The following is a 12,873-nucleotide window of genomic DNA, read 5'->3' on the forward strand; positions in this document are numbered from 1 at the left end:
CTGTGCAGTTTAAACACTGCACACACCTAGATGTGATAAACTTGCCTCAGTATGTCAACATGTGCAAAAGAGTGCTTCGACCTTCCACCTGTCTGTTGCAAACACCTCCTACAGATGGCCTTGGAAAAACATTTGACTGACAATGTTTCAATGACTCCTTTAAGCCACATATGCTGTACAACACACATTTGCTACATGGAAGTCTTCCTAACCAAGGAAAAATATAAGATCCATTCATATGTTTTCAAGAATACAGAAGAAATTGTGCATCTTTAACTGAAACATTATTCATTGCCATCCAATAAATTTTGAAGGTTCAAAAACAGTAAGAAGTCAAAGCTTAAACCTGTAGGGCTAGAATTTGAACTCTGGATAAGACATAAGTTTTTCCAGTAAGAAAAAAAATTCTGAGCAAGTGATTTCTGCAACTCATGCTACAGTTCTGGCAATTTCTGTGATAAGTTATGTCTCAGTAAAGGAGTAAATTAATCCAGCATATCATCTACAAAAAAATCTTCACTTTAAATTTATTTCATTTTTTTGAGGCAGCTTTCTCATTTAAAAAATGTAAATGGGTATTATCTTCATTATTTATTATTCCTAAAGCAACAATAGTAAACAATCAATAAAGTTATAGGCCTAGGAATTAAATGCTTTTGGTGTATAATATGAAGAATTTACACTGCTGAATCCACAATATTTTCTACCAACACAAGGAAAACTAACTAAACAAGTAAAAATGAAACAAAAGAAATAAAAACCATAAACCCCTCTGTCACTTATATTACTGTTTTTATTGTCTAATACTTACTAAGTTAGAGGACTATGATTATCCCATGAAACAACATTCACCAGTGAAATAAATATGAGCATTCCCAAGTTGAAGGAGCTTGCATGTTATGATTATACATAGTTCAAATTTTTCATCCTATTGTGACAACTTCAAATGGAATCCTAAGCAGTACTGCATGGGAATTTTGAGTATTTTATGCACCTGGAAAGAGAGATAACAATTGTTCAGACAAGTGTACTGATCTTCCTTTTATTTTTAATTTTTTCTGTTTGTTTTGGATTTTTACTTTATTTTACCAGCTCTATAGCATTTAGAGCATGTCTATTTTAGGTATCCGATTCTCACTTCATACTTGCTGCCTTGGCCCATTTGGGTCTTTGAAAGATTTTTTTTTTCACCAGGGAAATGTCCAAAATACTGCCCTAAATTCACTGATTATCAGAATTACTCTGAGACAATTGAAAAAATAAATGGTTTAAATTAAAAAAAAAAAAAAAAACAAAACCATAGCAAAAAAAAAAAAAACAAAAAAACAAAAACAAAAACAAAAACAAAACAACCAAATCAAACCAAAGAAAAACATAAGGATGTTTTATTTCATAGCCATCCGGAAAGACAACACTGTTGGCTCCAAAGTGACTTTTCAATTCATTGGTGGTTCTAAGCTGCTTTCTCTATAAAAGCTGAGATGGACAAGACTGGCTTTCTGTTCACATGAGAATAGGACTATCCATTTAGGGGGTCCTAAGGTGACTGATAGATCTCTATCTTAATTATATAAAGTTTTTTGAATCCTGTTTGTTTACTAGATTTGGTTAAATAAATAAAAATGAATAGGCATCTGTTTCTTCATCTTGTGAACTGGTTCTGAAAAGTTTTTTTCCATAGAATTAAAAAATTGGCACCAAAAGGATATGTCATAAGTGAATAAAGTAAACAGAAACTCATCTGTGCAGGAGGCTACCAAATAGGCATATTTCCTTTAAATTACACAGATTACAAGATGTATTTTTAAGAGCTGTATCAATTTAAGTAACTGTTATGAATTACTTGCTTCTTCTTTAAACTACTTATTTTCTATTTCATATAGTTGTTTGGTTTGGTTGGATTTTTTTTTTTTTTGTGGGGTTTTTTTTTTTTTTTGTCGTTTTGTTTTTTGTTTTTTTTTTTTTTTTTGCTTTTTTTCCCCTGAGATTTCAGCAATGTCAGCAATGTGTTAATTATAATCTGGAATGCAAAATACTCATATGTGGCAAAATTTCATTGTGGTATTAATTAAAATGTTCTAAATTATGGATAAAGCCCCCACACTCCTGGAGCCTCTTATATGTGTTATTCAGCAGCTTAAAGACTAGATGGGCTTGTCTCCTGCCAAAGATCAGATGTGTCAACAACTCTTTTATGTTTTATTTAAAGCTGCACAATGCCATTTTGGATATATCTGAAGACTGTTTTTTAAATGATCCACAGTTCAGTGTGTCAGCTTTTTGTGGCACAAAAAATCTAGCTACAGGTTGCATAGCCTTAAAAATAGGATAGTTAATTGGACTGAGTTTCTCCAACTGACTTCTCCTTTTAATATTTCCAATAAACATATGTTTTTGTTTTCCTTCACAGAATAAAGAAAGTAGATCTAATCTGGGTTTATGTAAAACACTCAGGCCAAATATTGAGTTGCTACCAACAAACCACCTTTGCAGTGAACTCTGATGCATTTCCTGTTTAGAACAACACAGGTTTTTATCCTTATGTGCTTTTGTAAACTGATACTTATGCTTCTGCGTGATGCAGTGTAAAGCCACAGAGATTTTGCAATCCAGCTCCCATGACTAAATGCATCCTTCTCAGCAGAACTGAAAAGCACTTGGTATTTAAACCCATGAAAATACAGTATATGAAAAAAATGAAATTAAGAACCTTGATTATTAATGCCAAATACTTAGTTACTTACAATTAATTAGCACAGCTAATTAACAGACCATAATGAAATAGACAGGCAGGGTAGGTCCTTTCCTTTCTCAGTGTGGAGGCCATGTAGTGAAGAGAGACTTAACACCTACAGCTTTAAATCTTCAATTCCCTTTTTTCTCTGCTGCCCTGCTGTAACACAAGCTTCAAGTCTATTTCTGGCATCTCACTACAGTTTATTTCTTTTTGTCCACTCACTCCATTATAGTGAGCGTTACTGGCAAGTTTCAGAGGAGCCATAGGTGAACTGGCCTAAGAAAATGAGTGATTTCATTGGCATGGCAACAAAGTAAAAGATAAACTCAGGATAGCGCTGACAAATCTTTCCTTTACAGGAGCAAACTGTTATGAAAGTACAACAAAATATTTTATGCCTACTAATTCTTCCTATTAATAGGTGAATATCTACATTTTGCAGAGCCAGTAGAGCACTAGACACCATTTTTTCAGTTACTTGGGAAGGCAAATGCCATAATCACAAGTATTGATCCTTCCTCCTCTCCCTCTGATTTTTCATTGCAGAACACGGAATGTCAAGGAATATCCCTTTGTTCAGTTACGAACAGCTGTCCAGGTTGCTTTCCTTCCAAAAGTCGCACCCCTTGCCTACTTACTTTTGGGTTGGGAAGGGAGAAAAAGAAAGACTTGATGTTGTGCAGAATAATTCAGGAAAAATTCAAAATAAAACATACCATCAACACCAATTTAGCCACAAATACAAAGCACAGCAATATATGGCCTTCTAGGAAGAAAGGTGTCTTAATCCAAACTGATCTCTGTACATTTACTAAATTAGAGCTTTAGCAAAGCCATATAGTAACAAGTGCTGACTATATGCTCATCCACAAGTGGAAATCTTACTTGCAGCACTGAGAAGAAAAAAAGCCATTTGTTTTGCCCATTTTAACAAGAAGATATATTCAAGGTTTCCATTTGCAGTTTAATTTTATCTAAGGCATCTTCTTGCAGAAAAAAATTCTTGATTTCTTGATCTTTGCAAGTAAACATTTTTCAGGAACAAATTTTACCAAATTGAATAAATGCCATGCTCTTTTAAAAGTTATGGAGATGTCTCAAAATCACACAAATCAGGAAATCAGGAAAAAAATATATATAGCTTTAATAAATTTAAAACTGTGTTCTGGTTATAGAAATATAAATAAATGCTTCATTACACAAATAACATTAAACCATGATGGATACTGTAACTAATTAAACTGTATGTTGAGGTAATACATTGCATTGGAAATGGAAACATTTAGATGAAAAGGTCGGAAATGGATTGGGTAATAGGTAATGCAGTCCATCTTTTGAAAGCACGCTAATGAAAAGGACTCATTGAGACAGATGAGATTGTTGTGAAGAGTTTAGCATTTATATACATACCAGTATAAATTTTTAGATGGGTTTTTCTTTTGATTTGTTTCAGTGACTTGAGTGGAATTACTCAGAAAAGCATGTAGGTGTAATTTTACAGAAATACTTCTTAAAAAATTGAGTCTATTCATTTTTTAATTTTAAATGTAATTAAAAAATAAAACATGAAAAAATAATTTATAATCCTTATATATTAAATCACATTTCTTTCCACCAACTTCTTTCAGTATCCATTTTCTCTCTGAATACATTGCAATCTCATCTACTGCTTTGTTTTCTCACTTTTATGTTTTTTCTTTCAGATAGTATTTAATTACAGAATCCTTAATTTTTAAGAAAGATCTGTTTAATTTATTTTTAATTAAAATTTTAAAAAAAGGAAATATCTAAGAGATATGCAGACATTGATAAAAGAATCCTAAATATTACACCTTTTGCTGCGTAGGTTGACAGATGCATTGATGCAGATTAAGAAAACAAAGAACTAACAAGGAAAAGTAATAGAAAGGTAAAAGGAAAAGAAGAAAATTAAATATATTTATCATGCATCAAATGCATCACAAGCTGCAAATGCATTGAATATACATTTGATCTCACTTTAGAATTATATATCCTCTTTTTCATAAGCTCTTTTCACAATCAAAATATATACAGTGGAAAGTGTTTAAAACCTCTGAATATTGTACCTTTTTTATCTAGATAAATAGCTAAACATGCAATTGTATAAAATAACCTCCTTCCTTTAGTACAAATTGCCCAATCAGGGAGTAATTATGACAAATGTTTGATCCTTTACCTGGTGTTGTATTGTGTTTTTACATTATGTTTTCTAATGGTTTGTCCCCATACCCCCCATTTTCCCCAATGGTTTTACCCTAACCTGCCCCTTTCCTTTTATGCCAATTCCCTCCTCCTCCCCTGATGTCAGTCTCCCTCAAACTTGCTTAGTCATTCCCCTATCCCCTCCCGGGTGCCTTGTCCATCACTTGACTCCCCATCCCACCTATCCAGAACCTTCCACGAAGAGCATTGAGTGACTGGGCGAGGGCCAGGTGTTCCTCCCTTAAGCCTCTCTTTTTGGACTCTGTATCCATCTGTTTCTCTACCTTCCACTCACCCAAACTTTCCTATTGGTTGCTGGGTGATCCCTTCCCCCGGTTCACACCCCCCTTTATAAGTTGTTGCAAGAGCCCTGATCAAGGCTTGTCCTCGGCTGCTCTCCTAGAGCGTGGAGCTCCGCGGAGCTCTGTAATAAACTCTGGATTACAGCCCCGATTAAGAGCCTGCCTCTTCTCTCCACAGGATATCGCCGCATCTCCTCTGTGCCAGGGTGGGTGACCTTCCTAGCTGCTCCCCGAACCTCCCAGAGGAACAGGGGAGTGTCCCCTGCAGCTAACCGTGCCAGCTGGTTGGGCAAGCCAAAACGGGCTTCTGGTGGGCATGGCGGCAACCTGGTCCAAGACATCTAGCATGTCTGAATATCTGAATGGATTTAGGTGAATCACTGTACAGTGGGAGCAAGAATGTTAGAACATAGAACAGAAAAAGGTAAATAAACTTCAACCTAGTTACTGAATGGAAGCAATTATCAAGGAGATCTGCAGACATCCAGAAAAATGAAGAATTAGGAAACTAAAAAACTATGTATTCAAATTATGTTAGGAGCACAAGAAATCCCAGAAATACCATAGTCTTAAAATAAGAGAGATGGGGCAATATTTTATACAATTATTAGGAAAGTCCAGAAGTTAGAAGAGCTAGAAATTTTCAATAAATAATTTATATATTTTGAAGGAAACAGGAATGAATTACAAAAAAAAAAGATTGAACGCTTTATTTTCCTTTAGTAAAGGAATGTAATATTCTAATGGGAATATATAGAGGATAAACAATTTTAAATCATCAGGTTTTGTTAACTTGCATGTGGGACTTATAAAAAAAGCTGAATGAGAGGATATGTGGCTTCCTAAAATGTGTTTTTAATGAATGTTGATGTGTTGGTTCTTCTTTGTTCCTCCTCAGGGAATTGAAGTACCTTAAGCCCCTCTTAAAAATTCACCAAGAGAATATGGAAGTACAGAAGGTAAAGGAAGGATTTAACAATCATATGGAAGAAATGGAATCAACCTAAATGAACAGCAGTTTAATGGAGGTAAAGAAGTATTTACTCATCTAGGAAAAAGAATTAAGGGCCATGTAGGTAAAATGGTGATTATGTGTTTTAGAGAGGGAAAAAAGAGGAGGATTGGATAAAATAATACTGTCACCAGTGCAATATTATTACAAAAAAGAGAACTAATATTGGCCAAGGAAGTAGCAAGTAGGCTGAGGAAATAACACTGATCATGCTACAAAAATTGTCATGGAAAGTGTTTTCAGTTCCTAAAATGTCAGTAATGTAATTTGAAATCCTAATAGAAAATACCATTTAAATGACAACAGATAATATCTCTTTGGTTTGGAGGAATTATACCTTTTAAGTGCAATATATTTTACAATGAATGAAAGGAATATTATTGGTAGATCAGCAATAATTATACAAAGTAAAGTACTCTTTTCTTAAAATACAGGTATGATAAGCTGAAGTTTCCTCTTACCATTTAGTAGATACATGAAAAATATTGGTGTTATATATATTCTTCTTTGCATAAAAAGAAATCATTGGTAGATAACTACATATATCTATATCTATATCTATATCTATATCTATATATATATTGATTTGAAAACAAAAGAGAATTCTTAAAGGACTAGTTACATGGATATTGACTGTTCTTTATTTGCACTGAAAATATGAGTTGACTTACATCAAGATAAAAGTAATACCAACATGAAAAAAAAGATTAATTTCGAGGTACTGGTCTGTATCATCTTGCTTTTTGTTCAATGACATCTGAAGGCAGTTTCTAAGATGAAGTTAAATGACAATATATGGCAAGACAAACAGCTAAATGTTCTCACGCTTCTGGTCCCCTGCTACTCATCAGCCATTGAAGATATTGATTACAAAGGAGAATGATGCATATTGCTAGCAAACCTGACAGCAGCATTTGAACACATCATTCAGTACTGAATAACATAGAGCTACTTGTCAAAGCAGAAAATGTTTCTGTCCACAAGGTCTTGACAATTATTATCTTTTTCATGAATTTTAGGAACAGTAAATATCATAAAGCTCTGTCAGAAATACTTTGGTGATATAAAACACGTTGATACAAAACACGTTTAAGGATGCCATATGCTTCTGACCACAGTGTTGCATCCTGGGTTTGAGTTCAGATTAGGGATTCTGCTATATGTTAGTTAGCCGGTTCTGTGTACCCCGTTCACTCCCGTGTTCCCCCCCACGGTGGTCCGCATTGGAGTATCACCATGCCAGTCCTGTAACCACCCCTCCATCCACTCTGGAGAGTTCTGTGTCTGTCACCCCGTCCCTGCAACCCCGTTCGCCCCGGAGCCCTCTGTCTGCCCCTGTCCCGTCCCCGTTGGTTAGCCCTGCCCATGTCACTCCCCCGTAGCCTGCCCCCATTGGGTGAGGGGGGCTTCCACCCCCCTCGGCCCGCCCCCTAGAAAATCCCATGTGCCCCTGGTCCCAGCGCCATTTTTGTCCACGCGGCGCTAGGGAGCGAGCTGCGCTTCTCCGTTGCAGCTCCCCATGGCAAATAAAAGCTCTCCAGCCAACCACGTGGACAGAGTAGACATTCCTTCCCTTTTTGTCTCGCCCCTCATGCACGGCAACAGAACGCAGCCAGCCGTTGCCGGGCCCTCCAGAGCTGCCCAGGACTGGGGAAAACAAAGCCGCACCACAGCAGCTTTCAGATAATAACATTAAGGATTGATTAAAGAAAATTTTCAGTCTTCATTATGCCATATTAATTTGTCTTTTGTAAGCCAATATAAAGAAAACTACTTAGAAATAGCCTTATTTAATGTCCAGTGGGTGTTTAATCCAATTTATGTCAGTCCCTGTCCTTTTCATAATGAAATGAGTTTTGCTTTCAAAATAAGCAATAGCTTATTTCTTCAGAAGGTTTTTTAATATTAGTTTCCTAATTGCCATTTACTCTTGCTGTTATTCTATTATCAGGAGATTTAAATAAAACAAACTGCTCCCTGCATTGTTTCTACTCTGAGGCAAAAAAGAAAGTATTCAAGACACAGAATGTGCCACTCAGAGCATTGTAGAACTACTTGACCCTGCTTATCATCTTAGCATTATTTCAGATACCATTATATCAGGGTAGGGTTAGCAGGTTAACAATGCATCACCATTGGTTCAGTTTCCAGTGAACAGAAAAACACTTTCCAACATCTAATGGAGCTCTTTCTTTTCTGTTTCCAAAACATATGAAATCCATGATCACTTTGACCATTTACTTATTTGCTGCATTAAAAACAAAAAATGAAACTAACCTCTTAGCATCCTAATGTTTTTTTCAAAACCTTCTCATTTTAAAGGAGAGAAAAGAGCTTTATTTCTATTGCATGACAACTTTTTTTCAAAAATTGTCTTGCATCAAACAAGTTTTCATTAAGATCCTTAAGTTTTCCATGTCTTCTGCTTTACAAAACAGAGATGAGGGTAGAGAGAAAAATGTTATTTGTTGAACATTGTTTTTGGTTTTTTGTGATGAAAATTTATCCACCCAGAAAAAAAGAAAAAAAGGTAAAAAATAGTTAATTGTTTGAGAAATGTGTGTTCCCTACTATAATGCAGTATTCAGAAATTAATTAATGGGACTAAAGAAAAAAAAAAAAAGAAGTAAAAAGAAAAAAAAAGTTTTAGGCACCTGGCAAAACTTCAAATAATAGAAATAAATGTTATATAAATTTACACAGTAATTATGCAAGCTATTTACCTCAAGTCAGTAGCTTGTTTCATTGGACCAGAATAGTCAGTAACAACTTCACAATGTAGTAGGCAGTCATCAATCTATTGATTAACCACATCAGTGCCACAAAAAATATTCCTTTTTCTACCCTTTCACTCATCATGCAACCAGAACATGTCGCAGAGAAAAGTAGGTGAAAAATAACATCAAAAACAATCTAGTATGTAGGTGGTTTCTTCCTAATAGTATAGACATTTAATTTTCTGCAAAAATGAAGAATCCAGTACTTACTGGAAAATGTGTCTTTTTAATGAGTCACACACGATGTGTACCTTGGAGAAATTAATTCAGATATATAAGTTCAAAATACTTTCTGACATTGTTATAGCAAGCCTGTATTTGCTTCTTACTTGAAGAAATTTGTGGAAAGCATCTACAGTGGCATTTCTTCAGAATAAAAGATACACTGATCAGACAGTGTTATATCTCATAATAAGGTATTGACTCTAGCATCTCAAAGAGAAAAGTATGAAAAATACTATTCTTTCTACTATTTTAGTAGAAATAACTATTTCTACTACCAAAATTTCAAATATGTAACAAGACTTCCTTCTTCAAATTGACTTTTTTTTCTAAAGGTAATTAGTAGTTAGGAAGCCACAAGACATATCTACCTTATATGTATTATATAATTTGTTCTTTTCATAGTGAAAGTAATATAAAATCTTTGCTGGACTTACCTTATTTGAATGATCTAAGTGTTGGGCACAAAGATAATAAAAATTCTTGGTTTAGTTTATTTAGCTTCAGAAAAAAAAACAGAAGTGTTCTGCTCAAAAGGTAAAATTAACTTCTTTAAAATAATATTGTGTGCTGTTTTCCCAAAGCTAACAGAGATATTATCCTTATTTAAAGTTCAAAACAAGTCCTTGTAAACTACAAAATGGACAAAGTGCTCCTGAAATTTTAAGAAGAAAAATAATGTGGTTTACATCATGAGAGCTTTACTTAATATTGTTATAGACAGTAAGGGAGGTCATAAAAGCAAAGTAGACATGGACAGATGTAGCATCCCCATGAACTCTCCTGCCTTGGTCAGTTCCCAAGTCCTCAGCCCTGGCAACGGCAGTAACTACTTACCATAGAGTCAGTTGTCCTGGGGGGAAAAACAGACTCCAAATGGACTTCTGTGCCGCAACTTCTCCTGCCTTCTCCTTTCCCTGTTCCTTGACTGGATTGGTATCCCTGGTGGCCACCCCTCTTTCCCTGGACACCAAACCCCTCTGCCTGCCCTTAGCTGCCCTCCCTACCCCTTCCCCTTCTTAAGCTGCCTTCTCCACCTGGTTGGGCTCTTTTCCTCACTGGGTCCCATTCAGCCACATGTGACATACCTTGCTGGAATAAAACCCTGCAAAACGAGCCTTTTTTGCCTCTATCGCTGAGCCAGCTGCAGTGAGTGTTGAGTGAGGGTGACTGCGTTGCCTGAAGGTTAACTCAACTTGCTTTTCTACAGGAGAGGCTTGTTGGGGACAGATTATAGGCAGCAGCAACCACTACTCCAACGCCCGCATTTTTTAGACAGATTCTTCATATGCTATGTTTTTGTCTTGTGATGTAATCATTATCATAAGAAAAGTAATTATATAAGTTGTCTGCCAGATAAATTAATATGTAAAGAGCCAATTTAATAAAAGCTCCCAGTTGTTCAAGAATTAAATCAAATAAAGGAATTTGTTCTACTTAAAAGTAAATTTGTGAATAACACCTATTAGAGGCAATGAAATGCATTATTAATTTTAATGTTTTGAGTGCAAAATAACTACCCATTGAAAACAAGTCACTTTGAAACAGTAAGACTAGTTACAAATTTGAAATTTTGATAGGAAAAGTAGTTAGATACCATAGATATGTTCTTGCAGTAGCCATATTAATGATTCAAGGCAGAGGTTACTGTTATATCATATGTCTGGATCTTTTCTGGTTATTGAAGACTACAAATGGTAGTCCAATAAAAGCAATGTCTTCTAACAGTATGTAGTGATGACTAGCTCTGGATGCGCTCCAGTGTCTCAACATCCTTCCCAAACTGAGGGGCCCAGAACTGGACACAGCACTCACGGTGTGGCCTACACCAGTGCCCAGTACAGGGGAAAAATGACCTGCCTGCTCATGCTGGCCACACTATTCCTGATACAAGCCAGGATGCCACTGGCCTTCTTGGCCATCAGGGCACACTGCTGGCTCATGTTCAGCTGGCTTTTGATCAGTACCCCCAGGTCCCTTTCTGCCTGGGCACTGTCCAGCCACACCTTCCCCAGCCTATAACACTGCAGGGGGTTATTGTGGCCAAAATGCAGGACTTGGCACTTGGACTTATTAAACTTCATCTTATTGCACTCTGCCCATCCCATCCAACTGTTCCATGTCTCTCTGCAGAGCTCTCCTACCTTCCAAGAGGCCGACACATGCCATGCTGAAGCAGCTATGGCCCTGCAGCCCATGAAGGTCCATAGTGGAGCAGAGATTCACCTGTAGCCTGAGAACCCACACCAGAACATGTGGATACTCAAAGGAGGCTGTGATCCCTGGGCAAGACCTGGAGCTATGCCAGGCTCCAGGTAGGACCTGTGGACCCTTGGAGAGAGGAGCTCACTCTGGAGCAGGTGTGCTGGCAGGACTTGTGACCCACAGGAGGCCCACGCTGGAGCAGCCTGTCCCTGAAGGACTGGATTCCAGGGAATGCAACCACACCAGAGAAGTTTGTGAAGGAACCACGTTGGAGAAGCTCATGAAGCTTCCCTCTTAAGTGAGGAGCAGAGGAAAAGTGTGAGAGGTCCTCCTCCTGAGGAGGAAGGAGAGGAATAGAAAGCTTGTGGTGAACTGACCACAGCCCTCATTCCTCATCCCTCTGGGCCACTCAGGGGAGGAAGAGGATTTCAAAGTAAAGCCCAGAAAAAAGGGAAAGGTGGATTGAAGGTTTTTAAGATTTGTTTTTAGTTCTAGTTACCCTACTCTGATTTGATTGGTATTAATTAAACTAATTTCCCCAATTCAAGTCTGTTTTGCTTGTGATAGTATTTGCTGAGTGATCTCTCCTAGTTCCTACCTCAACCCATGAGACTTTCTTTGTATTTTCTCTCCCTTGTCCAGCTGAGAAGTGGAGTGATAGACTGTTTGGTGGGCACCCTGGTGTCCAGCCAGGGTCAGCCTACCCCATTGCAAAACATAAGTAGATTTACAACACTATGTACAACTATATCCATTGATAAGTTATAGAAGACATTTCTGACCTGTTCTAATCATCCTACAAATAATGCAATGAAACCAAGTTTATTTTGCAATACATCTAGGTAAACCCTTGTTTTGTTTGAGCTATTTAAGTTCTCTGTGTTTTCTGAGAACATTGTAACATTGTTTTTCATTGACAACATTTTTATCACATCTAGAAAATTATGTGTTTTTTCATCACAATTAATTACTATTCATTTAATAGCTTTACAGGCTTTGATAATTTTATTTTCTATCAAGAGTACACATTGAGTCCTAAAAAAGGCTGTAGAACTTATCTGCCATAAAATTTAAGAAATTTGAAATCAACAAATTTTCAAGTTAATTGAACTGATATAATCAGGCCATGTTTCATGGAAAATACTTCCACACCATTGAAAAAAAGCAAAGGTTGGTATTGATTTTAAAAGGTTTTCTGTTGCCTTCTGCATCACGAAACTATCAGACTACACTGTGAACAAATGAATATAAATGTAGACATCTCTGTTACTGTTCAGGGATATAACATCACTGGTTTACTAGATAATTTGATATAAGATATAATTGTCTCTAATCTTGTGAAATATTTGAAGTGGAAGATTGCAATTTTTCACAGAAGCCTTTGGCAAAAAGCAG

The 12,873-nt window shown here is 36.4% G+C and overlaps 1 long non-coding RNA gene across 1 annotated transcript; it reads left to right on the forward strand.

Annotated features, from left to right (window-relative positions):
* Window positions 1-4,583: 4,583 nt before the first annotated feature.
* On the forward strand, window positions 4,584-11,966 carry LOC128805279 (uncharacterized). Its single transcript, XR_008436362.1, has 4 exons — window positions 4,584-4,646; window positions 5,441-5,686; window positions 6,161-6,290; window positions 11,407-11,966. It is a non-coding gene; the product is annotated as an uncharacterized LOC128805279 (long non-coding RNA).
* Window positions 11,967-12,873: the final 907 nt, after the last annotated feature.

The sequence above is a fragment of the Vidua macroura genome, chromosome 3 (genome assembly GCF_024509145.1).
Source record: "Vidua macroura isolate BioBank_ID:100142 chromosome 3, ASM2450914v1, whole genome shotgun sequence".
Taxonomy (NCBI): Eukaryota; Metazoa; Chordata; class Aves; order Passeriformes; family Viduidae; genus Vidua; species Vidua macroura.